The sequence below is a fragment of the Hyposmocoma kahamanoa genome, unplaced genomic scaffold (assembly GCF_003589595.1).
Source record: "Hyposmocoma kahamanoa isolate Upper Pololo Valley unplaced genomic scaffold, ASM358959v1 67, whole genome shotgun sequence".
Classification (NCBI taxonomy): domain Eukaryota; kingdom Metazoa; phylum Arthropoda; class Insecta; order Lepidoptera; family Cosmopterigidae; genus Hyposmocoma; species Hyposmocoma kahamanoa.
In genome coordinates, this window is record NW_020653855.1 from 1,638,759 (window position 1) to 1,665,437 (window position 26,679).

Consider the following 26,679-nt stretch of genomic DNA (forward strand, 5'->3'; position numbering starts at 1 on the left):
GTACTTGGTTTTTCAACGGTTTTTTAGAATTTTTCTGAGTGTTCGATCTTTGTATTAATAATTACAATATGTAATTTTTCAATTTACTTCCATTTTAGCAACGCTCAAGTTAAACTGGTCGATTTGAAGTGAAACACCCGTCAATTGTTTCGAATTCGGGCTGGCCAATCCGAGCGCAGTTGTCACAGTAATGATATGGCAGAATAGTTTTCAAACAAATTAAATGACGTTTTGTCTCTATTTCTGGTTATATACTCGATGATCTTGCCTCACTAATCTGCCGTCCACTATAGTGCGCGCGGAACTAGCTGGCCGCGCCTTAGGTAGGGACAGGGGTGAGGGGGCGGGTTGCTTGCTGCTCGCAACGCACATGAGATTAGACAGTGACGACCAATCTCGAGATATCGTGAACAATAATTGTTCAGTTATTGAAAAGAAAAAATTAAAGCCAATTGAACTTTTACAAGTTTATATTATACCTATCTAATTAATTGCAATGTACAGTCGGCAGCACATCAGGCCGCCACAAACTGTCAGATTTCCTCAATTGATTTTCAACTTAAAGTCCAGGGAATAGAGTATAAAATTGATTGGATAAATTTGACATTTATGTATTGATGGACTTGCTGTTGTCCGTACATTGCAATTAAAAGTAAAATAAACCAAAAACAAATTAAATGAAATTCTTCCGACATATTTGAATCATTTATGAAATTATTATTAATTAATTAGTGTAACTAACACGACTTTGTATTTATAGATATGAAATTACTCTGACATATTATCCTCTGAATCACTTGATTCTGAATTGTCTGAACTTGAGTCAGAATCATCTTGTAAGTTTATAATGAATTCGTCCATCACAGTATCATATCTCATATCATGATTCCAGTATTCTTGTTCGTTTTTTTGTACGTGGTCGTCGCATTTTTGCCATTGTTCGGCAGAAAATTCAGAAAATAGTCTTGTTAGTATTGTAATTTTCTCGTCCAATGTAGCATTAATGTGATCTCTGGCCAGGCAATTTTTTATATTTGCCCACACAAGCTCGATTGGGTTGAGATCTGGATGATATGGAGGTAGTCTTAGAACAGTATGACCTGCACCTTTCAGAAGTTCATCAATCGTGTATATTTTTTCTGATTGGGTCGTATTAATCAAGCCCAAGAGTTCAGCTTTGACCATCGTGGGAGAAAAGGGCACGTTATGATTTTGCAACCAATTCTGCATATTAATTTTCATACAGGACATAGTCGGTTTCTTCTCAACTTGCACACAGTGGTAAGCTGCATTGTCCATAACTATGACTGAGTTAGGTGGAAGTTTAGGTATTAACTTTCGATCAACCCAGTTGTAAAAATTTGTAGAGTTCATGTCTCCATGATAGTCTCCTGTTTTTGAATCTGATTTAAAAATTAGCAGAGCATCGTCAACTAACCCGTTCCGACTACCAGCGTGAACTATTATTAAACGCCTTCCTTTGCCTATATCTGCATAAACACCAGGCTCCGACGAAGATTGCCAACATTTTTGGACATTATGACTTTGGTTAACGTAAGTTTCGTCCAAAAAGAATATATTTCGTTTGTCTTCTCTGAATTTTCTTATGGCCCTCAAATATTTCACTCGCCATTCAACAATGTTTGGTCTCTCTAATAAAAGGGATCTCTTCGATTTACATTTTTTAAATGAACATCCCAGTTTGTGCAAAAGTTCTCTTAAATAAGTTAATCCGCAATCTAAAATATTATCCTCTTTTAACACAGCATTTAGTTTTCGTAGACTTGGATTTGTTTTCTGTACCGTATAAAACTGATTTATTTTTCTTCTTATCACTCCTAAATCAAAATCATCAACTTGTATTTTCTTTTTTATCTCTTTTGGCCTTCGTGGAGAACTAAATTTTGCTTCCCCTGTATTTTGCAAGGATGTTTTACTTTGAGCAATCACTCTCCTTACATTTCGTTCTGATATCCCGGTTGCTTCTGCCACTAATTTATGAATATTCGCATCAGTTTTATATTCTAAACTATTGACATCGGCTTTCCGTTTTTTAAAAAACGTATGCACTTTAAATATTATTTCCTTAGATTGTCTTTTTATCGGCAGACTCATCTTGACATTGCAATCTCTTGTGCGTTTTGTCTAAACTAGCCAGAACTGTCAACGTGTGTTGCCGCCGCGAAGTCCGGCGCCGAACTGAGTATTCTGAGTAATGACATCAAGTGCCCCCGCCTCCCCGTCCCACCGCTCACATACCTAAGGCGCGGCCAGCTAGTTCCGCGCGCACTATAACTAAAATGCGGCTAACTGACAAGTGGTCAAACATCCGTTTTAAATAGTATAACGTAGAGCTCAAAATTCTCTATTTAAAAACAGTTAAAGTTATTTAACGAATCGGGCATATCGGAACTTACCCTAATTATATACATAGTTAAAATATCATTAAACAATATCAATATTCTAAAACTGCGTTATGATCTTTTATGACATCTCAACTCAAAAATTATTTTGTCACATTGCCGCATTTTAGTTAACGTACGGCTGTACGGCGGACAAGCCACGTGACAATTATAAATCGTATTAATTAATATTCGTAACAAAGCGAGCAGGCATACTTTGAAACAGGTGTTTGTCTCTATCTATTACACTTCGTGTGACAGGGACAGGCCATGCTGCGTAAACAAATGCAACGTGTATGACAACTTATGAATCAAATTCATGACACATTGACGTTCTGTATATAGATTGTTTTTATTATTATTTGGTTTTGCTTGCTGCCTGTACGGGGTATAATAGCACCATGTAACATGATTTGTGTTTTTGGGATATCAATCAGTTTTTATATAATATTTCACCACAAAATACTCGACACGACAAAAACATCGAATACTTTAAATAATAAAAGTTGCCACGGAAATTAAATAATGTACCATAGTCGGAGAATGACCGTGTTACGTTGTGTAATTTAATCAAATGAAAAAAAAAATCCTCATAAGGTGTTAAACGGAAAATACCACTTTTCTCGTGAGTATTTATTTATATTTTGGTGGCCCAGCTGATGCACTGTCGGCCCTGGATGAAAAGGTCCCTAGTTTGATTCCTGACAGGACCAGTTTCGGAAACGAGTATGAGTGTGAGAGAGTAGTAGCAGTAGAGCTGAAAGAGTTCGCCCAGGGAAGTACTGCCATCTTACTTATTTCTGCCGCAAACCGGTTTTGAAGAGTAGGGCTTGCTAGTGAAATTACAGGTACATGGGACTTTTCAACTTATGTCTCAGGGTGACAGGCGCAGTGACAGGGCCCCTCAGATCTTTGCGATTTAAAGCTTAGAGTGGCACTGCAACTGTTATGGACAGTCCCATATCTTTCTACATAAGTTTTGTTTATAGTGCCACTCCCTATCAACCTCTTGGTTATGCGGAAAACGCACTGTGACCTGTGCGAGCGAACCCGCAAAGGAACCATCTAAGTCAGGTCCTAATCCCGGATCAGCACGTTTGCACGACTTAACGGCTAATGCCCTAGCCGAGCCACCTCAGGTGCATGTACAGCACCCTCCCTGTTTTCCAGATAGGTATCGGAGGTGTAGGCATGCTCACTTACACCGCTGAGCCGCCGACCCTAAATCGACTATCAAATTTCCTCATTGGTGGCGGAGCTGTAGGGCACGTTCACTTCCCGACGCCGAATGAAAGGCGTCTCTCCAGTTCCCAAATTCCTACGCGAAGGGACCGGAAGATGTCCAGCTCATCCTCTACTAGCTCTCCGGGCTAGTGCCGGAGATGCCAAGTAGCAGTATCGTGCGACAATATCCGGACATAGCTACCGACTTAAAGGGCAACTCACGTGCCCGGCGCGTTACCTCGCCTCAGGCCCTCAACTAGACCAGTACTAAGACGCGCTAACTGCGCGCGGGACGAACGCCCCGGCCACACACCACCGGGGCAGACGAACGTGTCCGTACCTTCAGTTAACCACAAACCCCGGCGAGTCCCATACCCAAGTCCGGGTCCGCCAGAGATGCCCGTGAAGGCGTATAATTGGCGGAGGGCTTGGCCCGGACGCCCGCTGCACCCTGGTCTTGGCGTCGACCCCGTAGTCTCTCCGGAAAACCCTATCTCTCCGGTCGGTAGATAGGGTCATACTAAGTGTTATGGTCAGGCGTGATGCTTACCACCATCCGTATGACTTGTTCATGACGTCACTAGGTATCATAAACCTGTTAATAAAGCTGTCTTTTTGGGAGTGACCTTAGACAGTACACTCCAATGGTTTCCACATATATCTTCCTTGGCCAGCAGCTTAAGCTCTGCTGCATACGCAGTCCGTACAATACGTGAACTTACCAATGTTGCTATTGCTAGACTAGTTTACTTTAGTTACTTTCATAGTATAATGTCCTACGGGATTCTCATGTGGGGTAAGGCGGCAGATATACAAACCATATTTGTGTTGCAAGAACGAGCGATTCGTTCTGTGTACCGTTTAGGTTCTCGGATTTCTCTCAGAGAAAAGTTTAGGGAGACTGGTATCATGACTGTGTCATCACAGTACATTTACTCAAATGTTTTGTATGCCCGTAAAAATATACATAACTTCGTTTAAAAAGTAGATATCCATCATATTAACCTTAGAACCTAAGTCCATACTCATGGTACCACGTTTTCGTTTAACTAAGGCAAACAATTCTTTTACGGGGAACTGTTTACGTTCTTACAATAAGATTCCGGAGCACATATTAACTTTACCATTTCCTAAGTTTAAAACTTACATTAATAACATTTTAATTGGAAAGTCATATTAAAAAATTGTAGACTACGTGTTACGTAAACATGTATGGAAAGACAATGTAAGTCTAGATTTCACACAAATATGATTGAAAATGTATTGTTCTATAGCATTTAAGTTTATTTGAAAAGAGCAATCCCTATATAGTTTCATGCTTGTTCTTCTCAGGGAGGTCAGCCTAGTGAACGAGCAGTAGCTTAAAAAATGACGTTTTCAAGTGTAAAAATTTTAACTATGAAATAAATTATTATTCGACTGTAACTAAAAACAATTATATTGTGTTTTTGTGGCCGGATTGAATTTCGTTGCATCAGGTAATTAGTGTGGTTATTATTGAGAACTTTCAATTTATGAAGTCGGGTAAAAAATGAACATTGTTCATCGAAAAAGAAACAAAAGACAAACTACACGGTTGTAAAACCGATGTCGCGCAGTCAGGGTTTAAAATTGCTGATTAATATTTAAGGCGAAGCTATTACCCATTACTGAATCAATTGTCTTTAATGACAATCATTAAATTATTCTAATGATAATGATGTGTCACAATTGTATTATAATACATTCTTTTTGAATTTATTCCCATCGGTTCAACGGAGTTTTCCTTTCTATTTGGTCGGTTTTTGTATCAACAACTACAGCAATCTATACTCCGTCCTTAGAGGATGGAAAAAAATAAAGACTCCGTCCAATCATTTGTTTAACTTTTGACAGCTCGATTTCTAATAAATAAGTGATGTCCTAACGCGTTTCTGATTCGGTTTTTTTTATAACAATCGATTTTATTTATGAAAAAAAGAACAAGATCTTCTTTTTTGAATCCGCTCACATTCACATCTGCTTGGGGTCTTGATGTTGCGTTTGACAATTTGTGTATTCCAGAATTGATCATTAATGTTAATGTCCTCATTAAGTGATGATTTCCGTTCATATGGAGAAAAATCCAACGATTTATTGTAACAAACAATAAGAATTTATTATTATTTTTTTAATAATGCACACATTGCCTAACTGCCTTCATGGCCGAACGGTTACCAGGTTACGAACGACTGTCACGTAGAGGTCCCAGGTTCGATTCCCGTGCCGGGAGAAATAATTGTATGGCCTACATTTATTTCTCTCGTGAGTTTGGGTGTAATTTATTGTTGTCTATGGCACCCGCGACATAGGGTTTCATATTTATGAGTAATTTAATTTCATTCTAATTTATTAGACAGTTACCAAAATTTATCAACTTGAATAATCTTCGTTACATAATCTGTTAGCTCGATAAATATCGGAGCTAAAGAGCAATACGCTTCACTAAATTAAAAAAATAAAAGAGCCCATGAAGTGTTGCATTTTTGTCTATGGTTGTATGTCAATAATTTTTTTTTTATTTTTTTTTTTATGCATGACAGGCAAATGACTCCACCTGATGTTAAGTGGAAAGTGGTATCCAAACGCGAAGGAACCTAGTGCAGCGATGAAACCCTCACTGCACTAGCCACCTCCACCCTGCCTGCCTACAATAAGCCTCTTCACGCTTCGTTTGAAGGACCCCATATTACGGAACTTCGGAGGCATGCATTTGTCTTTAGTGGGGTAGGCCCTCCAGTCTGGAGGGAGAGTCCCCACATAACCCCTGAGTCTCCCTGGGTTAGACGGAGTATAATGTTATATCTTACATATTCATTTGTAATTGAAATTTTTCGGACGAAAAAGGAGAGAAAAAGAAAATTAATCGTTTATGACGAAGCGTAACTGTGAAAATTATTTGTTATATAAAAACAATGGTATTTGTTGTTAACATTTTAATTAGTTAATTTTACCTATTTATTTTTTCTATGTAAAGCACAAGTTCGATCCTGTATGGAGTACTGCTGCCACCTTTGGGACGGCTCTGCCCAATACCAGTTAGCTGCCTTGGACTCGGTGGAGCGTAAAGCAAAGAGACTTATTAACAATAATCCTCTTGTGGAGTCGAAGCTCCAAAATCTCGATCATCGCAGTAAAGTAGCCTGCTTGTCGGTTTTCTATCGGATACATTTCGGGGAGTGTGCGCAGGAACTTTTCAATTTGGTTCCGCCCTCACCGTTCCTCCTTCGGTCGACGAAGGTCCGGAGCACTCTATTCTTATGTCGTTGATATTCCACCTATTCGCACTAAGCGCTTTGCTTCCTCCTTTCTGATGCGTACGGCAAAGGAATGGAATGCTCTACCGGCATCTGTATTTCCCGAAAAGTACAATTTGGGGCTATTCAAGGCTAGAGTGAATAGGCATTTTTTAGGCAAACGCGTCCCATCGTCGGTCACATCGTCGCTTAACATCAGGTGAGATTGTGGCCAAGCGTGTGTCTATTATATATATATATAAAAAAAATACCTCTGAGATGCCGAATATTTGTATACAAATTTATTTATTTATTTACTTTAAATGATTACAATAAAGGTCAACATCCATTGTTAGGTTAAGAACAGTTGTTCAGAATGCAATGATTACTGCTGGCTACTACACTAGAAAAACCCTGTATAGTGCGAGGTCAGGTGTTACAAAAAGTGTTACAATTTAATATGACTGGGCAAGTAACAACGGTTGGTGATATTACTTGCATAATATGTTTAAACAAGAGGTTTACAAATTTTGCTTCAACAGACACCATTCAGTGCCATTCCGGGGTTTAAATCGCAAAGATCTGAAGGGCACTGCCGTTGCGCTCGTCACCATGAGACATAAGTCGACATGACCCAAGTGCCTGCAATTTCACCAGCACAATTACTCTTCAAAACCGATACCCACATTACCACTTGGCGGCAGAAATAGGTAAGGTAGTAAACTACAGCTTAAACTTTCGTAATAGATGCTCCATGCTCAAATGTGGAATGAATATGGGATCTGTCTGTTCCAATCTATTGTACCAGAAAAGTAAACAAACAGATCATTGACCCGACCATAGACAGTTCAGTGATGGGCAACTGTACTGCCAAATACAAATCGTTTAATGAATTGAATGAATCGATTTGATTAATTGAATCTGTTGGAATAACTGGGTTGTATATAATAAAATGGGTTTTGCGATTTTGCTGCTGATTACTATAAAAAATATGTGATTCAATACTAGGTGATGATATTTCATACATGAGATTAGAAATGTTTTCTTACATAAGATTTACAATTTCCGCAATCAAATTTTAAATTCTCTTTCAAACCCTTACACTTAGATATTCGTTCGATTGCGATTACATTTTCGATTTACTAATTGATTACAAAAACTTTAATTGAATTTACCGAATAAGTTATTTCCGTACAGCTTTAGACTATCAACCATAGACTATTCACAAATCTATATTTGAAAAAATAACCTCACTTTTGAACTAACACTTTTCAACTAGGATTTTAATATGTTATGAATAACAATAACAAAATATGGCTGGAAAAAATGATGAGGTATCAATACCAAATCTTCAAAATATACATACGGGAAAGTTTTAGTTATTCCATTTATTGAGTAATTGCTTTAAAATTTTAACCAAACACTTTTGTTTACCTTTCTGGTATAATGGATTAGAACAGACTTTAGGAATTTCTGGTCATTTCACGAACTAACTTCTTTTCTGAAGCTATAGATACTTGATCCTTATAATGAATTTGTATATGTATTTAACAAAAAAATTGGAATTTTAGTATGGTCTGAATAATATATACAATTATGTAACTAAGTTTTCATGAGAAAATTTGCAAAGGGCATATTGGCACGCAAGCGTACAGTTCTGCTGCTTTGTAAAATTTTTAATCGATGTATAATTACTCGTAATGTCGATGGTTCCAGCCCCACACCTTCGAACTAACTAACTTCAGTAGCAGCCCCATAATTTTCTACATTAGTTTTGTTTATAGTACCCTACCGACCCTCAGGGTATACAAGAAGGGCACTATAACCTGTGCGAGCGAGATAGGGACCCCGTCTCAGTCAGGTCCTAACCCCGGATCAGCACGTTTGCACGTACTTCATCCGGTTCTCTGTAAGGCTAGTCCCTTAGGTGAGCCGCCCCGGATGCACGTACAGCATCTTATTTTCCAGATAGGTGGGTAGGAGCTGTAGGCAACTTTATTTAACTTCATTAGCAGTGGAGCTCCTTGTGAAAGTGTTCGTCCAGGGAAGTAATGCCACCATGCTAACTCATCTATTTCTGACGTCAAGCAGTAATGTGAGCATTACTGCGTTCCGGTTTAGAAGGGTAAGGGTGCTGGTGAAATTACAGGCACATGAGACTTGTCAAGTCATATAAGAATAAGAATAAGAAAAATTTATTGTGTTCGCCGAGACACGTGACGTGAATGAGCTTAAAAACTACAATATTATAACATCTTAAACTTAAAACTATAACAAATGTAATTTGCATACAAATCCAATTTACTTTAGATAATCTGAAACATTGCGTCATCACAATAAACATAATAATAAAAATAAATGTGTGTCGCGACTCACCCAAACGGAACTTGCTCAGCGTCTACGGGCAGGAAATTCTATGTCTCAGGGTGACGGACGCAGTGGCAGTGCCACTCAGATCTTTGCGATTTAAAGTTCTGAGTGGCACTGCATATGGATAGGCGTGTCGCTTACCATTTGGTATTATAAAAAAATAACTGCTCACCAAATAAACTAGTCACTAACTTAAAATCGAGGGTTCAATTTGTTCCACAATCTTTAGCAATCTAACTTTCAGATATTAATGAATTCAGAATCTGAAATTTAAAATACTGTATCTGATTTTTTGTTATGATAAAAACAATGAGGCGAACAAGCCATACGCCTGGTGGTAAGCGACACGCCGTTTCATATATAAGGTCTTATTATTATAAAGTTCTGAGTGGCATTGTATATGTATAGGCGTGTCGTTTACCATTTGGTATTTTATAAAAATACCTGCTCACCAAACTTGTCAGTTAAGTTTCGAAAGAGTTGCATCGAAACGATGTATATTTCGAAATTTCAAGTGCTCGTTACTAGTAAGCAAGACAGGCGTGGTGTAATAGCACCATAGTTAAAAATAGTTAAAAGTTATTAAACAACCGACAAAAATGTTTAATAGAGTCTTCGTTTGATATTAAACAATGGAACTTTACAATGAAAGTGATCCAATACAAAATTTCAACCTTTTGGCAATACGCAAAATAAGATTTGAAGTTGTGACATTTTCATAATATGAAATTTATTACTATTGAAGTACTAAAGTTTGTGCCTTCGCGTTAGTCTTGGAAAATAATGATTTAGCTGCAAAAAGTTATCTTTGATTATTTTAATATTTAACCATTTAAAAATTATGAATTCGAACGATCGAACATTTACAAAAATTCCTGCGATCCAGCCGGATTAGAACCGACGTTTTCTAGCAAACCGTGTCAGACGCTATGCCAACTAAGCCACGGAACGAACCAACGAACGAAGGAATTTTTATAAGTGTTCGTTCTTTGTATTAATAATTATAACAAACTAGAGGAGTTTCTTTACCAAAACCATAATTGAATATCAATTCAACACAAATTTAATTACAATTAATAGCGACATCTCTATCCAGGGCTGGTAGCTGTAAAGTTACCTAACTGGGTGACGAAATACTTTCATAGATTTCTCATAGATGGCGCTACGGCTGAAAAGTCGTTGGAAACCAAATACAAAGATACGACAAACAAGCACATAGAAAAATTCGTGAGGCCCGCTGGTTCGTTTAGTGGCTTAGCTGGCATAGCGTCTGGCACGGTTTGCTAGAAGACGTCGGTTGGAATCCGGCCTAATCGAAGAAATTTTTTCTGAGTATTCGATCTTTGTTTTAATAATTAATAATAATAATAACGCACACACTCAACATAGCCCCGCACTAGGGAAACCCTGTGTCGCGGGTGCCATGGACACACATATAGATAACCACAAATTACACCCAAACTCAACTATTTCTCCCGGCCCGAGAATCGAACCTGGGACCTCTGCGTGGCAGTCCGGCATGGTTTCGGCCACGGAGGCAGTTGAATTATAACAAACTAGTGGAGTAATTTCACAAAAAATAATTGAAAATGAATATGTACCATAACTTCCAAATCCTAAAAGAATAGCGTGTAGCAATCAATTAACAAAGTATCCTTGATCGTAATGCTAATTGTAAATTATTGAACAGATCTTATTAAACGTTACGTGCACCAACGTTGTATCTTGTAAAGGTTAAAGTCAAGATTAATTGATTGCAAATAGTAAACTAGTTTATTTGCTTTGAATTAGCTTTGTAAAGTATTTCAGGAGTCAATTAATTTAAAATCGATGGTTCAATTTATTCCACAATCTTTAGCATTCTGACTTTTAGATATTAATGAATTCAGAATCTGAAATTTAAAATACTGTATCTGACTTTTTTTGTTATGATACAAAATGACGGAGCGTACAAATCAAGTGGCTGGTGGTAAGCGACACGCCGTTTCATATCTAAGGCCTTATTCAGAGTGGCAGCGGACACGGATACGTGTAAATTAGCGATGGGCGAGTCGAGTTATTTAACTCGATTAACTCGAGTCAACTCGAGTTACTCGAGACAACTCGAGTCAAATGGAGTTACTCGAGTCTCCTCCAGTTACTTTTTTATGAACTCGGTGCGGTTTCCGCCGAGTTGAATACTTCATTCATACAGCGCGTCGGCTATCGTTCTCACTCGGTCGGTTCGGCGACTCTCGGAGCACGCTCGAGTCGCGGTAGGCCGGTCGGTGGTACCCAACTCGGTGAATTGTCGGTTCGAGTTCTACTCGCGACTCGCGGTTGCTCTGTCAGCCACCGAATCGAGTGAAAAAAATACAACTAGTGTAAATCAAATGTACGTAGACACTCGTAGCGTTCACATTGGCCGCGTGTGTCGGCGGGTGCTTGCCTCGGGTAGGTCTATTGGCTCGGTCCGCCCGTACCTTTCACAGTGTTTGCGATTTCGACGTGTGGATGTACCAGCTCGTAGCCGCTTCGGCACTGTGAAAGGGAAGACGCCAAGATCCGCTCGCCAGCACTCTGAGTGAGTTGACATAAGTTGATAAGTCCCATGTGCGTGTAATTTCACCAGCTCCCTTACACTTCAAAATTGAGACGCAGTTAAGGTCACACTACGTTTGGCGACAGAAATAGTTAACTTTTTTAGTTATCATTTTATCTCTAGGTGTATAAGCGATATTCGTATGTTTCTCTGATTAGAATCGGACTTAGTGCACAAGCGACATCCGAAGTGGGTCCTAGTTTTGTAAATTTCTATAGATTCGTATTCGGAACAAAGGACACAGTGGCAGCGCCACTTAGATCTTTACTATATAAAGCTCTTAGCGACAGTGCATGTATTATGGACAGGCGTGTCACTTACTACCAGGCGCAAAAATTGTTTGTTTCGTCACTTGGCAATCATAAAAAAGGGATAATGGGAGTGAAGGAGGCGGAAGAGGCTCGTCAGAATCCTAGCAGGTGTTGGTCCATTGCCTGTCTACGGAAGAAAGGCCTGATAAATGTGTATTTATTTCATATCACCGAACTATCGAATTTTCCTCCCGTATTTACTATTCTCTATTAATGTAATGTCTGGACATTACATGGATTTTTACACCAAGAACTAATCTGGTGCGACTTCATAGAATGAGGTTATTTGCAGTACCTATCACACGATGTAGAGTGAGTGAGATGGCCCCTCTGCCCCGAGCACTTAAGTATCTAAATGAGTTGCTTAACTTTGACTCCTCGTTGGACCTTTTTGCATGCTCACAATCAAAATTCATGTTTTCCGCAGGGTGCTATCTAGAGTCCTTGACCGGAGACAGCAGTATTAACTAATAAGTATTACGTGCTAGTTTAAAATGTAATAACAAATGGATTTTATCTATTTTTTCGATATTGTTTATGGTATTGTATTTATAATTTTATCCTTCTTTCATATTTCATTCATTTTTGTAATTTACTTAATACTATTTGTTCATTTAACTTTAAGTCTTACTATTGCGTTTGGGTTGACTGTAAGCAATATGTAATAAATAAATAAATAAATAACCACGACTTTATGACACAAAAGTTAATAAATTACGTAATTATTTAGTGACTAAGACGTAAGAACACAATGAGATATGGTCAAGTATGTAATGCAAATTGAAAAAATAATAATATATACTTTGAAAATTACTCAGGTTAATAAGGAAACGAATAAATCCTATTTACAAGAAAATTGTATATTGACAGGTAAGGTACAAGAACGTAATGCTATAAAATGTAAGTAAAGTAAACAACTGCTAATAAGAAGTGTGTGTGGTTATGAATCTGTGAAGCATATTACGTAGGTCACAGTCGGAGTGCTAAAAAAACCGAAATGAATTCAAACTAGTCTAATAAAAGAAAGAAATTACAATTTAATTTCATTAATTAAGTGATTTATTGAATGACAGGATGCTTCATCACAACAATATTCAATTGTTTTTTGTGAAATTACTCCATTAGTTTGTTATAATTATTAATACAAAAGTCGAACACTTAAATTCCTTTTATCCGGCTGGATTCGAATCAAACGTCATCCAGCAAACCGTGCCAGACGTTATGCCAACTAAACCATGCGGATCTCATGAAACTTTCTATGTGCTTGTTTGTCGGACCTTTGTAGCTGGTTTTTAACGACTTAAGTTGAGTGTTTTATTGAATGGCACGATATTTTACAATCATGATATTCAATTATTTTTTGTGGAATTACTCCACTAGTTTGTTTTAATTATTAATACATTAATGCTAATGCAATCGGTGTTGGAATCAAAGTGGGCGCACCCGGCGTCACGTTGCCCTGGTGGGTTCGGCACGAGGCACTACGTCTGTGTTTTACTTGAAGTTCACGTTTTCTAGAATTCAATGCAGTGTGGCTTATGGTCTTGGTCAACAAGTTGTCTTCAGAGTCGACACATAATAAGCAAGTGTGAAGAAGGACGTAGGCCAAATTATTAGGCTACACGGCTTTATGAAAAGAAGATTATATTATATATAAGAAGACAATAAATGAATTTCTATAAAAAATGTATTTGAGAAAGAGTTCGTCTAGGGTAGTACTGCCACCTTACCTATTTCTGCAGCCAAGCATTAATGTAAGCGATCACAGTCTAGTGGGAACAGTTATATACGACAGTCGTTTAACAGATAGTCCAACAATAAATAAAAGGATATCTCCTGAAAAATTGTCATTTTGCAGATGTAGCCTTATCACACCAAGGGTGCCAATTAATTTCCATTACAATTGCAAGTAGCCGATAGAAATTAACTAAAGCCGTGACGTCTTAGTTACTTTATTTATGTCTTACCTAGACACTAACTTGATATAACCTATAATTAAGCGTTATTGCAAAACACAAGTACTTAATGTCTATTTTATTATATTATCTGTTAATGATATCTTCATTATTTAATGACATTTAATGATCACACATAATTGTTTTAATTCTAAATATTAGTAATAACGCACACTCATAGGGAAACCCCACTCCCCCACCAGGGAAACCCTGTATCGTGGGTGCTATGGGCATATACATACAAACACAAATTACACCCAAACTCACGAGTAGGCCATACAAATATTTCTTTCGGCCCGGAAATCGAATCCTGAGTTGCAGTCCAGCAGTATAATTTTTATTTTTTTTTTATAATAATAGTATGGGATGGGACGAACAAATCGTGCGACTGGTGGTAAGCGACACGCCTGTCCATAGCAGTTGCAGGGACACTCAGAGCTTTAAATCACAAAGATCTGAGGGGCACTGCCACTGCGCCCGACACCCAGAGACATAAGTTGACAACTCCCATGTGTCTGTAATTTCACCAGCACCATTCAAAACCGGAAAGCAGTGATGCTCAATTACTGCTTGGCGCCAGAAATAGGTAAGGTGGCAGTACTTCCCCGGACGAACTCTTTCACTCTTTCATGTGATAAAAGCTTTTGACGTAAGATCTACACGTGACTATATAAGTTTCTGGAACAGGCCACTTACATAAATAATATTTAAAAAGTAATTACATCATTTGAAAACGGAACTCTTTGGCTGTAGAATACAGTTTGTTTCATCTCACTGTCACTTGTTTTTACATTGTGGCGTCATTTTAGAAATTGGTTGTCTACATCACCATGGATTCAACTCGTGAAAATTTTCGTAGTATGATTTTCTACGACTTTAAGCGTAATTTAACAGCTCAGCGGAGGAGTGGCGTAAATGTTTTCAAAATTGGTTCATTCGTATGGAAAAGTGCATTAACGGTAACGGTGAATATTTTGAGAAACAATAAATTCATTTCTGACCATTTGTATTTTTTTTATTCATTCCGGTAGCTTATAGTGCTCCCCACGTATTATACGTAGGGTACATAAATAGCGTATATATTATATACATATATATATATATATATATATTTGTTTTTATTTTCAGATTCACCACCGTTTACAAGTCAGCAATGCAACGCAACACGGGACTAAAGGTTCGAAAACATAATTTCATTTTCAATGTATAACAGTTGCAAAAACCTAAGAACGCTATTTATATGTAATTATTTATAAATTATTAATAGGCAAATATAAAGACATAACTATTTTAATAACAAAACAATGCAGTACAAAGCAATACAATTGAAGACACAACAAAATATTATCGATCGTCTTCCCCTTAACGCCTCATTATTATTGTATCAGTAAAGAATTACAATAGCGGACATTTGAACTTCGAACGTTCATAGAGTCAGTTGTTTTAATTAAAAAGTTTTATTAAGTGTTCTTTTTTAAATTAGTTCTTTTCTAAATTTTAGTTCTTTTTAAGTGTCAAATGTAAGTCTTATTATAATCACACTGTTTTTAAGTTGCACTAAATTGAATAGGTTTATTTTGTCTATAGTTGTGTAACCTATACTGCAATGTGCAAAAAATTGAAAATTTTACCTTGCTACATGTGCACGGAGTCGATTTTTGCTGTTCATATAAGTGACATGTCGTATAGCTTGAGTTTTAGAATAAAACTGCAATTTTGTACAACCTCGGACACTCAATTCGAGCCACCTTGCATTTTTATTCTTAAAAAGTTGAGTACAAAGAATGTTGTCATCATCGTAGAAAAATTATTTCCCTGTTTTACAAATTTAAAATTTTCAACAAGGACATCAAATTATCGATTGCTTTCTAGAATAGTGGCCTATGTCAAAAGCATCTAATTCACTAAGAAGACGCTTCGGCTCGGAAGATGCTGGTCTGCCAACGCAGAGATCCCAGGTTCGATTCCTGGGTCTAGCGATATATTGTCGCTTAAATGCTAAACAGCCGCATGTCTCTTACACTTTAATGATTTGCTTTACATTTTACACTTTTACTTGAGGGATATATATATATATATATATATATATATATATATATATATATAGTTAGGTATATATATTTGCGTGTGATGCACTTTGGTGGAATGACTTATTGGGCTGCGATCACTCACCACATGGTACTGGCAGCCACCAGCAATGTTTGACTTCTCTCGGTCTACAGTATTTATGCTGAGTCAGGGCCATTTCAGCACAAACTGTAGTCATATACTGTAGTCATATCAACTATAGTACATAAAAAATTTATCAGTTCTTATAGTATTTCTTTGTTCTTCTCACAGTATGTGTTTTATATAAATGTTTATAAAATTACTAATGAAAGTTCTATGTGCTTTTATGTTATACTCTGTGATGTGATTGTAAATGTTTTGTTTCTGTTTGTATTTGTGCTGAATAAACGTGTTATCTATCTATCTATCTATGTCAAAAGTTCACTATTTTACACGAGAGGCTGTCAAAGTTTTCGATCTCATTTTGTAATATTTTAACATTGTTTTATTTCCTAAATATCCATGTATTTATAATCAAAAGATGAGTATTTTAACGCTGTATAAAAGTGTACACGCAGATTTACGCTAGCTTTTCATCAAAACCGTAAAACAATACATAAGGCTCTTTAGCATATAAAACAATAGCAATGTCGTGAGAATTACAGATACCTACTACAATATTTGATAAAAATGCCATAAATTATAGTTAAAAAGGTATTTATTAAGCTTACTAAAGTTTTAATAAAAGCTTCATGGAAAGCTTGACAAATAAAAATAGCTTTAAAATTAAAAACATACTTCGGAAACTAAAAATAAGAATTAAGACACGTAGGAAATGAAACTATTTTTCCGAATTTAAATCGCGTGTATTTGTTTTTTCGAACAAACTAACGTTTCGGGCCCTGTTCAGGTCCCATGGTCACGGTTGACCCGTTGATGGGACCTGTGAAGGGCCCGAAACGCTGGTTTGTTTGATGATTTAAATACGGAAAAATAGTTTCTTTTCCTATGTGTAACAATAGCGAAAACCTAAGAACTCGATAAATAAAACACACTTCGAAATACCGACAAAACATAAAAATATAACAAATTAAAAGTATGACGCTCTTTAACCTTAACATTGGTCTAATATAAGGCAGTTTTTAGATCCAAATGTTACTAAAGCATTAGGATCTATCCAGTGTCGATGAACGCTACGTATGTTATTAATAATGTTTAATATTTTCAGCATTTGGTCGTAATGGGATTTCTAGAAGATAGAGATATGAGCGACGTGCCAACAATTCCCGAATATTACAAGGGGAAGACCATTTTCATCACCGGGGGCTCAGGTTAGTGCAGTTTTTTTTTAAATTTTTTTATTAAGGAATAACAATAACCAATTTAAATACGTCTTACAAAGAACATTATTTGTCTTAAATAACTTAGGCCAAAACAGTTATCCATAATGACATAAATTTTGAAGCCTTATAAATATGTTACATATTTTAATAACATATACTTAAGATATAACTAATGATATATTATGTAATATATAATCGATAACATGTATTTAAACTTTAAATTAGTTGCGGAGTCCCTTGCAGAACATTTCTGGGTAGATCTTCTTCGATGGCATATTATATTAATTTAAAGCAATTTTAATGACTCTTGCTTGTAAATAGTGCGATTGCATGGTGGCTAACTTGACTATAATTCCCCAAATAAAACCCTTAGGCCTTTTTTTTCCGTTACAGCCATAGTCGGTACGGAGTTTTTTTTTATTTGTAGCACGATATACTTACACTGGTCAAGTTCAAGTTCAAGTTAGGACGTTCCTTAAGTTCAAAATTAAAACATTCGCTTAAAATGTTGTCTAAACAGATATTTGATTGCAAATCAGGCACATAGTACTTAAATACTTATTATTAAGAATTTCCTCTAATTGATTTTAATTACTTTCTGCATAAAAATTCAGCAAACTGTTTTATCATCCATTATGGCTGTATGCCTGTTTGCTTTTTACAACATTTTAGTACGTGTGTATTATCTATGGAACAATTAGAAAAAAAAAACAAAAACCCCGCCATTTGCCAAATCCATAATTATTGTATGTAAACATTGACTTACAAATAAATGGACGATGGGTCTAATACAAAAACCACGAAAAAAATGTCCCAAGTTAACCTATTTAAACGTAGTGACATGTAAAGGAATATGAAAAAGCTAAAACGTTGAATTTAAATTGTAATGTCATCGCAGCACTGTCTAATTTTGCTTGCTTCGCTGTCTGTCGAACAAACGAAGACTAAAGCGTGAATGACGCTCTGTATACGATTTTAATGCCCTATAAGTTTGGACACTTTTTAGCGCAGACCCGACGTCCATATAATTCAATGTAAGTAAAAAATTCAAAGTATGTAAGTCAATGTATATAAACCATATTTATATTGCATATATTTCCTCGCAAACGTGATGAAAACATTGTATGTATCACGGACGGTAAAAAAATACGAAACTCGAGCTCTCAGCTTCTTTGGTGCTTCTAATAGACCTTCTTCTTGATACACAATCATCGAGTATATAACCAGGAATAGAAACGAAGTAAGGGCTATACATTCCTGGTAACTCGTCAGTGATACATCACTTAATAAACATCAACTCCCGTTTGCACTGACAAATAGAAGCGCCAACAACTGACCTATTTGTACGTCTCCGTATATTCCAAAAATATTCTGTATTTATTGTAAGTAATAAAGATATTATCTCTAACAATGGCGTGCTGTTTCATATGGTAGTGTGGAGAAAAACAGCAAAACATCAAATTACAAAACAAACGGAATCAAATTTCATAATTAAATAATTATAGCAAAGCTCAAGTTAACTGGTCGATTTGAAGTAAAACAGTTGACGACACCCGTCAATTGTTTCGAACTCGGGCTAGCCAATCGGAGCGCAGTTGTTACAGTAATGATAAGGCAGAATAGTTTTCAAACAAATGAAATGACATTATTTCTGGTTGTATACTCGATGTACACAATGTACTATAATAATGTACGTGAAGTTCGTAATTCTCATTGAGCCCGCATGGAAACTACAGCTCTAGCTCTCTCATTGTGAGAAGAGGCCTGTGCCGAGCTGTGCGACTATAGGTATACAGGCTAAGTATTGTACTAATATTACTTATCTCCCAGTGTGGTAGGCAGTGACTGTGGACCTTAGGTGTCTATACTATCTTAAATGGCTTTGATTGATTCCGCTTGATCATTCACTTTGGAAAAAATATACAATAAAATCGAGGATATACACTGATTATAATATGGCGTAAAAACACGATTTCTAAAAATTTTCACGACAGAAAAAATACACAAACTTACGTTAAAATTTTACAAGAAAACCGCTGCATTGAATAGGTATTTTACGTATACCAATGATTTTTTTTATCAACTGAACTAAATAGAAGATGTATATATAATATACTAGTAAGTATTATATATAATATACTAGTAAGTATTATATATACAATAAGGTATAAATTTTTCAAACGGCTTTAACTTCGTTGGTAAAAAAATTAATTCTGAAATAAAGCCAGTGTCCCTGTCGCTGTCGACCTGAGCAAAATGAACCGTATTAGTATGGGAAAAATTTTAATTCCAGCTGAGGCAGTATCAACTCTTAACTTGCTGCAATATCTCTGTCGCTTCTACTCGCAACAGTACTTATATATTATATTAGGCACATCAAATCATATTATGTATTTGTCAAGCAACAAAAATTAGACATGAGGCCAGGACTGATTCATAATATGATAATTACAGACGTGCAGAACATTTGCTATACACTGCACTATATACATTCAATAGCACGACAACTATAATTACACAATGCTTTGAAAAAATTGAAAATTAAAAACATAAGCGAAATAAGCGCACGACTTGTTTGTCCCGTCACTTAATATTATACAAAAAAAGTTGTACTTGTCAGATTAATCAAATACTACAGATTCCTTACAAAATTGTGTATTTCAGCATTTAGTAAAGCGTACTATTGACCTAATAGTTTAGTTCATTTCTCTCAACATAGGAAATGAAACTATTCCGGGTTTAAATCGCGTATATTTGTTTTTTCAAACAAACCAACGTTTCAGGCCCTTTACAGGTTCCAAGGTCACGGTTGACTGAGTTTCTCTCAACATTACAAATTTCATACAAATACAATTACATGTCATTTTATACTACTCTTCGAAAAGTGAGAGTCAGTTTACAAAATAATGAAGAAATAATTATATAACAGTGAGTCATAAGTATACAATAGTGTACATATACAAAATCAACATAATTAATAAAACTAATAAATAATTGAATGAAGCTAACAATGTCAAGTGTATACAAGAACCATCGAGTATATAACCAGAAATAGAGACGAAATGTCATTTAATTTGTTTGAAAACTATTCTGCCATATCATTACTGTGACAACTGCGTTCCGATTGGCTATCCGAATTCGAAACAATTGACGGGTATCGTCAATGGGTGTGGTCAACTGTTTCACTTCAAATCGACCAGTTAATTTGAGCTTTGCTATAATGGACGATAATTGCAAAATTACATATTTAATATTTAATTACCGATGAAATGTGATTTCGTTTGTTTTGTAATTAGATGTTTAGCTGTTTTTCCCACACTGCCGAATATAACAGCACGGCATTGTCTGAGATATTATCTTTATTGCAATATATACAGAATATTTTTTGGAATATACGGAGACGTACGCACTGTTCAGTAGTTGGCCTGTCTACATTTCAGTGCAAACGGGCGTTGATATTGTGTGTTACCAGGAATATTTGGCCCTTATTTCGTCTCTATTTCTGGTTATATACTCGATGACAAGGACTCTTAATAACTAATAAATGTATATTACAGTATAATAATACGGTGAATGTCAAATTCATTAGTAAATATAGTATAATAATTTTATTATTCATCAAGTACTTTGAGTGTACTCTGTTACTGAGTAAAGGGACTTTTCCAATAAAAAGTTCTTCAGTCTGCACATATTATTAGTACTGTTCGTCCCATCACTAAATATCATAAAAAAATCTTATATAGACAACCGCTCGATCTGCTGACGACTAATCTAGAATAGCATAGTAATCTAATAATACTATAACAATCAAATACGGCTGACCAAGTCGATGACACATCCTTACGTAGGTACGTACCCTCGTAACAACTGCCTAGTATCACTAATGCGTAATTAATGGTAAGAAAAGTAAACAAGCATATCAGAAAAGTGCTACTCGGGTTGTATACGGTACTTGTAATAAAAGTACTTAGTCTGCGATGCATTCTATTAAGGGCTTCTGAAGGGAGTCACACAACAGGTTTTATTATTTTTTATTTAGAATTTAAAAAAGGGGTACAATTTTTTTTAACTAAACATAGTCTTACAAAACTGTGTAATCGTGCAGTTTGACTGAAACAAGTCTCGATTGAGTAAAAAGTTACAAACTGACACTCATTGTAGTTAAAAATACTTAAATAAAATAATTACTACCTATTCAATAAAAATTTGTGCATATATATATGTATATATATATATAATTCAAAACGAGTTACATAAAATCATCATAAATTAATGTAATTATAATATAACGCACACACTCATAGCCCACACTAGGGAAACCCTGTGCCATGGACACATACATAGACGATCACAAATAACATCCAAACTCACTAGAGAAATAAATGTAGGCCATACAAATGTTACTCCCGGCCGGGGAATCGAACCCGGGATCACTGCGTGGCAGACCAATATGGTAACCGTTCGGCCACGGAGGCTGTTGATGAATTAAAAAAATACTTGTTCAAGAAGCATTTTATAAACATCATTATTTAGTAATTGATAAATGAGTTTTGATTGATTCATATTAATTTGTGTGTCACATGTTTAGGAACCTAGGATCTGTGCCTAGGCATGTGGCAAGCAAATAAGGATAACAGTTCGTCCACGAAAGTACTGCAACCTTACCTATTTCGACCGCCCAGCAGTAATGTGAGCATTACGTCGCTCTGGTTTGGAAATGTAAGGGTGCTGGTGAAGTTACAGGCACATGTGACTTGTCAACTTGTCTCAGGGTGACGGGCATAGTGGCAGAGAGCTTTGCGATTTACAGGTCTGATATGAAAAAAGAATATGAATATGAAATACGAAGTAGTTCTTTTAAATATAAGTTCTCGCTTGGAGGGTTCGTTCAGTGTTCGAGGAAGGACAAAACGAACTAAAAAAACTAGAAGACGAACCAGTTCGGAGATTGGGTCACTCACTTTAAAGATCTAGCCGGCACTAGCCTAGAGCAAAAGTGTCGTGTCGTGGCGTAATATATATGACGTATTTAATTTTGTTGTTTATGTTTATTATATTTTTTTTTCGTCAATTTACTTTATACATTGTTTCTATCTCTGTAAACATATTTGTCTGTGGAAACTATTCATTAGCCATTAGTTTGTCAGGCTTGTGTCACACTTACTATTATGTTCTTATTATTTAGCTGTAAGCTTTCCAAAAATAATAAAAATAAAAAATAATTAAGTAATCATTAATTTCTCTTAACTTAAAAAAAGGAGGAGGTTATACATTCAGCTGTATATATGTTTTCCGATTTCTCCGTCAATTGTGGATCGATTTAGAAATTTTGCTGCCTCTGTGACCGAACGGTTATCATGCCAGACTGCCACGCAGAGGTCCCACGTTCGATTCCGATTCCCGGGCCGGGGGAAATATTTGTGCGGCCTACATTTATTTCTCTCGCGAGTTTGGTTGTAACTTGTGGTTGTCTATGTGTGTGTCCATGGCACCCGCGACACAGGGTTTCCTTAATGCGGGGCTATGTCGAGTGTGCGTTATTAAAAAAAAAAATTTTTTGTTTGAAAAGGGGCACTCTCGAGGTGGAAATCTCATGGAAATCGAGGAAAATCTTCCAATTTTATAGGCATGTCAGTGTTCTCACCAATTTCTCCATCAAATTGTGGACCGTTTACAAAATTCTTTTTTTGTTTGAAAATATACCCCCGAGGTGGTCCCTGATGCCGACGGTGCTGTTCCGGGTTATTTCGGCTATCACTAATTATTGATTATTTTCTGCAAATAAAAATCGACTTTTCATTTGACACAATCATTGACTTACAATTATATGGACGTCGGGTCCGCGCTAAAAAGTGTCCGCACTTGTAAGGCGCTAAAATCGTATACAGAGCGCGACACTCCGCTTCAGTCTTCATTTGTTCTACGGACAGCGCGATACTGCGATGACATAACAATTTAAATTTCGAATAGGTTGACTTGGGACATTTTTTTCGTGGTTTTTGTATTAGACCCGTCGTCCATTTATTTGTAAGTCAATGGACACAATACATGTAATCAACAAATCATCGTCATCAAGACAACCAGAAAAAAGTACAAAAATGTACAAAGGAGTCCGTAACAGTCCCATTGTCACCAAAAAGTCAGCGCCCTGGAAATCGAAAAAAGCCGATAAACAACTTTAGAGTAGATAAAGATAAAAATTGTATAAACTTAACAAGATGAGTACTCAATTATATATGTGTATTGTTTCATGATGCAACTGTATTAACTCTGTAACCTTGTAGTAAGGTCGTAGCATACTTATTACTGGTTAGACGAGTTAACTACATTACGAGAAGTTAGTCATCTTTATTACTAAAGTACTGTAATGTGCACCACATTTGAATTAACTATTTTTTTTTAAAAAAGCGAACTTTACTAGATCACTAAATTATTAAGTTATTTGTACAAATTTTTGAATTGGCTACTAAATTAATGAATTTGCTACTAATTTTATGAATTAGTTAGTAAATTTATGAATTTGCTACTAAAATGTATCAATTAGTACTAAATTTATGAATTTTGCTACTAAAATTATTAATTAGTAATTTTTTTTTAACAAAATCAATAAATACTTTTTCAATATATATACGTATATACTATCATGCCTGTCTTCTACTGAAGTAAGCAGAGACCATGAACCTCCAATAAAAATAACAATTACAATCTCCTCCAACCTCCAATCTAAAACACGAACTAATAACATATATGGTTTTTTATTGATAATATCTACCATTAAGTTCGAGAATGAATTTTTTAGATAAGCCAATGGAAACTGAGTTATCATTAATGGTGAATAAACAGCGAGTTGAAACCTGAATTTAAAAAAAATAACAGGTCATTTAAATACCACTACCGTGTTGGGCGTCATGGATAGCAACTCTCTTCTTAGAGTGTAACCACACGCGGCGACAAACGCAACCATTGAGATTATTGTGTTTGTGAAACATGCGATTGCATCGCTACACTTGCGATTTATACGCGATTGCATTGATGCAAACACACGATAGAATTGATGCAGACGCGCAGCAAAAAATGCGGTTGGTCTGGGAGTATCAGATTTGTTATACATTTAAGTAATAAAATAAATAAAATAAAAAATAAAAAATAAATATCATTTATTTCGGACATTGTAGTTCATACAAGTTAGTAAGTTAGTAACATGACACCTTATAACTATATTAGTATTAGGGTTAGTACACAATCACAAAAATAATACCTAATAATTAGTTAAAAATATAACAAATATAACAAACAGGACGAACCCAGCCACCCAGATGGTTCACTGACTCACACGTAGAACATGCAAGTCAGTGAACCTCCGGAACACAGCTGCATCTATCAGCTGTCGGCTATCATCTTCAGGATCTCGTTGTTGCTACCCCTCACCCTTCTTACTAACGAAGTGGACATTTTGCGCATGATGGCATAGAAATCATCCATGCCAGCACCCATGCCAGATGCGCTACAGAAACGGGGAAGCTTCAACAAGGCCATGTATGCTCTAAAGAGTGTGATCTATGAGTCAACATATTGCCTCGAAACGACAACGCTCTGCGCTCCCTCTCTATGTTTCTCTCATCCTTTAGGTCCTCTATCACAATATGACCCAAGTACCTAAACTGTGCAACACGCGTCAAAGGTACCCCATTTAAAAGTATTGGTGGTTATGTACCTGGCTGGCTGGTTCTTTAATTTTACCCTTAAACAGCAAGAACTCACTCTTTTTTTCGTTGTACTTTAAGCCGTGTTGCACAGCATAGGATTCACAATGACATATAAGTCGTCTTATACCATTGATTGAAGGATTGGTTAAGGAAAGAAGAATTGATTAAGCACTGAAACTGCACACATGTGGATTCCAGAGGGTTGGTATTGTGTAATGCATTGACTTACAAATAAATGGACGACGGGTCTAATACAAAAACCACGAAAAAAATGTCCCAAGTAACCTATTTAAACGTAGTGACATGTAAAGGAATGTGAAAAAGCTAAAACGTTGAATTTAAATTGTAATGTCATCGCAGTACTGTCTAATTTTGCTTGCTTCGCTGTCAGTCGAACAAACGAAGACTAAAGCATGAATGATGCTCTGTATACGATTTTAACGCCCTATAAGTTCGGACACATTTTAGCGCGGACCTGCGTCCATATAATTGTAAGTCAATGGTGTAATGTTATTGTTTTCTCTCTCTGACAACCTATTTTACTAACATATAAGCTTTCTGTAACAGACATGATATGGACACAGTCTGAAATATATTTTTGTAACACATTATTAAAATTTCGTCGTCATCCATGTCGAGCGAACACACACTTCCGGCTTCCAAAAGAACATACAAGCGACTGCAGTGCATCAAACGATTCTGTCGTGCAAACGACAAGGAGGTTGTCGTGAAACGATAATTGTCGTCACGATCTAGTGAGAACAGCTAGTCACGACAGTCGTTCAACGATAAAAAATCGTCCACGACAGATAGTCGTGATATGGGAATAGGCTAGACACGACAGTCGTCCAACGATAATAAAACGAGACGACATAGTGGGAACGCGCCCTTAGAGGAAACTGGACGAGAGTCAGCGGGTCGTTTACGTAAATGGATTGATTGTGTAATTGAGTGGCAGTGCCCCTCAGGTCTTTGTGATTTAAAGCTCTGTGTGGTACTGCAACTGTTATGGACAGGCATGTCACTTACCACCAGGTGCGCGGCCGGTTCGTCCCGTCGCTTAGTATTATTAAAAAAAAGTAACTTAGAAATCAAAGACTCCTTGCCGCCACTGGGATTCGAAACGTCGACTTCTAAGCTACCTTCTATACAACTGATGTCATAATACGTAATCTAATAGTCTCATTCTCAATAAAGACGCGGACGAGTAGCCGGAAACAGACAAGTCACTTAATTGCTATGCGTAACCGATGAACGTGACGATCATATTACGCTTACGGAAAATTAAATAGATATTTACTATAAGTGCCGTTTTGAGTTGCATTTGTGACGCATTAACACTGACACGGAAGAACACTGGCTATCATGACGCAGATTGCCGTACTATTTGAATTTGCGTATGATATCTTGTAATTTTTTTTAAACCTCTCGATTTTGAAGTCCAATTTGAAGGCAAAAAACATAGTATAAACACGGACCGAGAA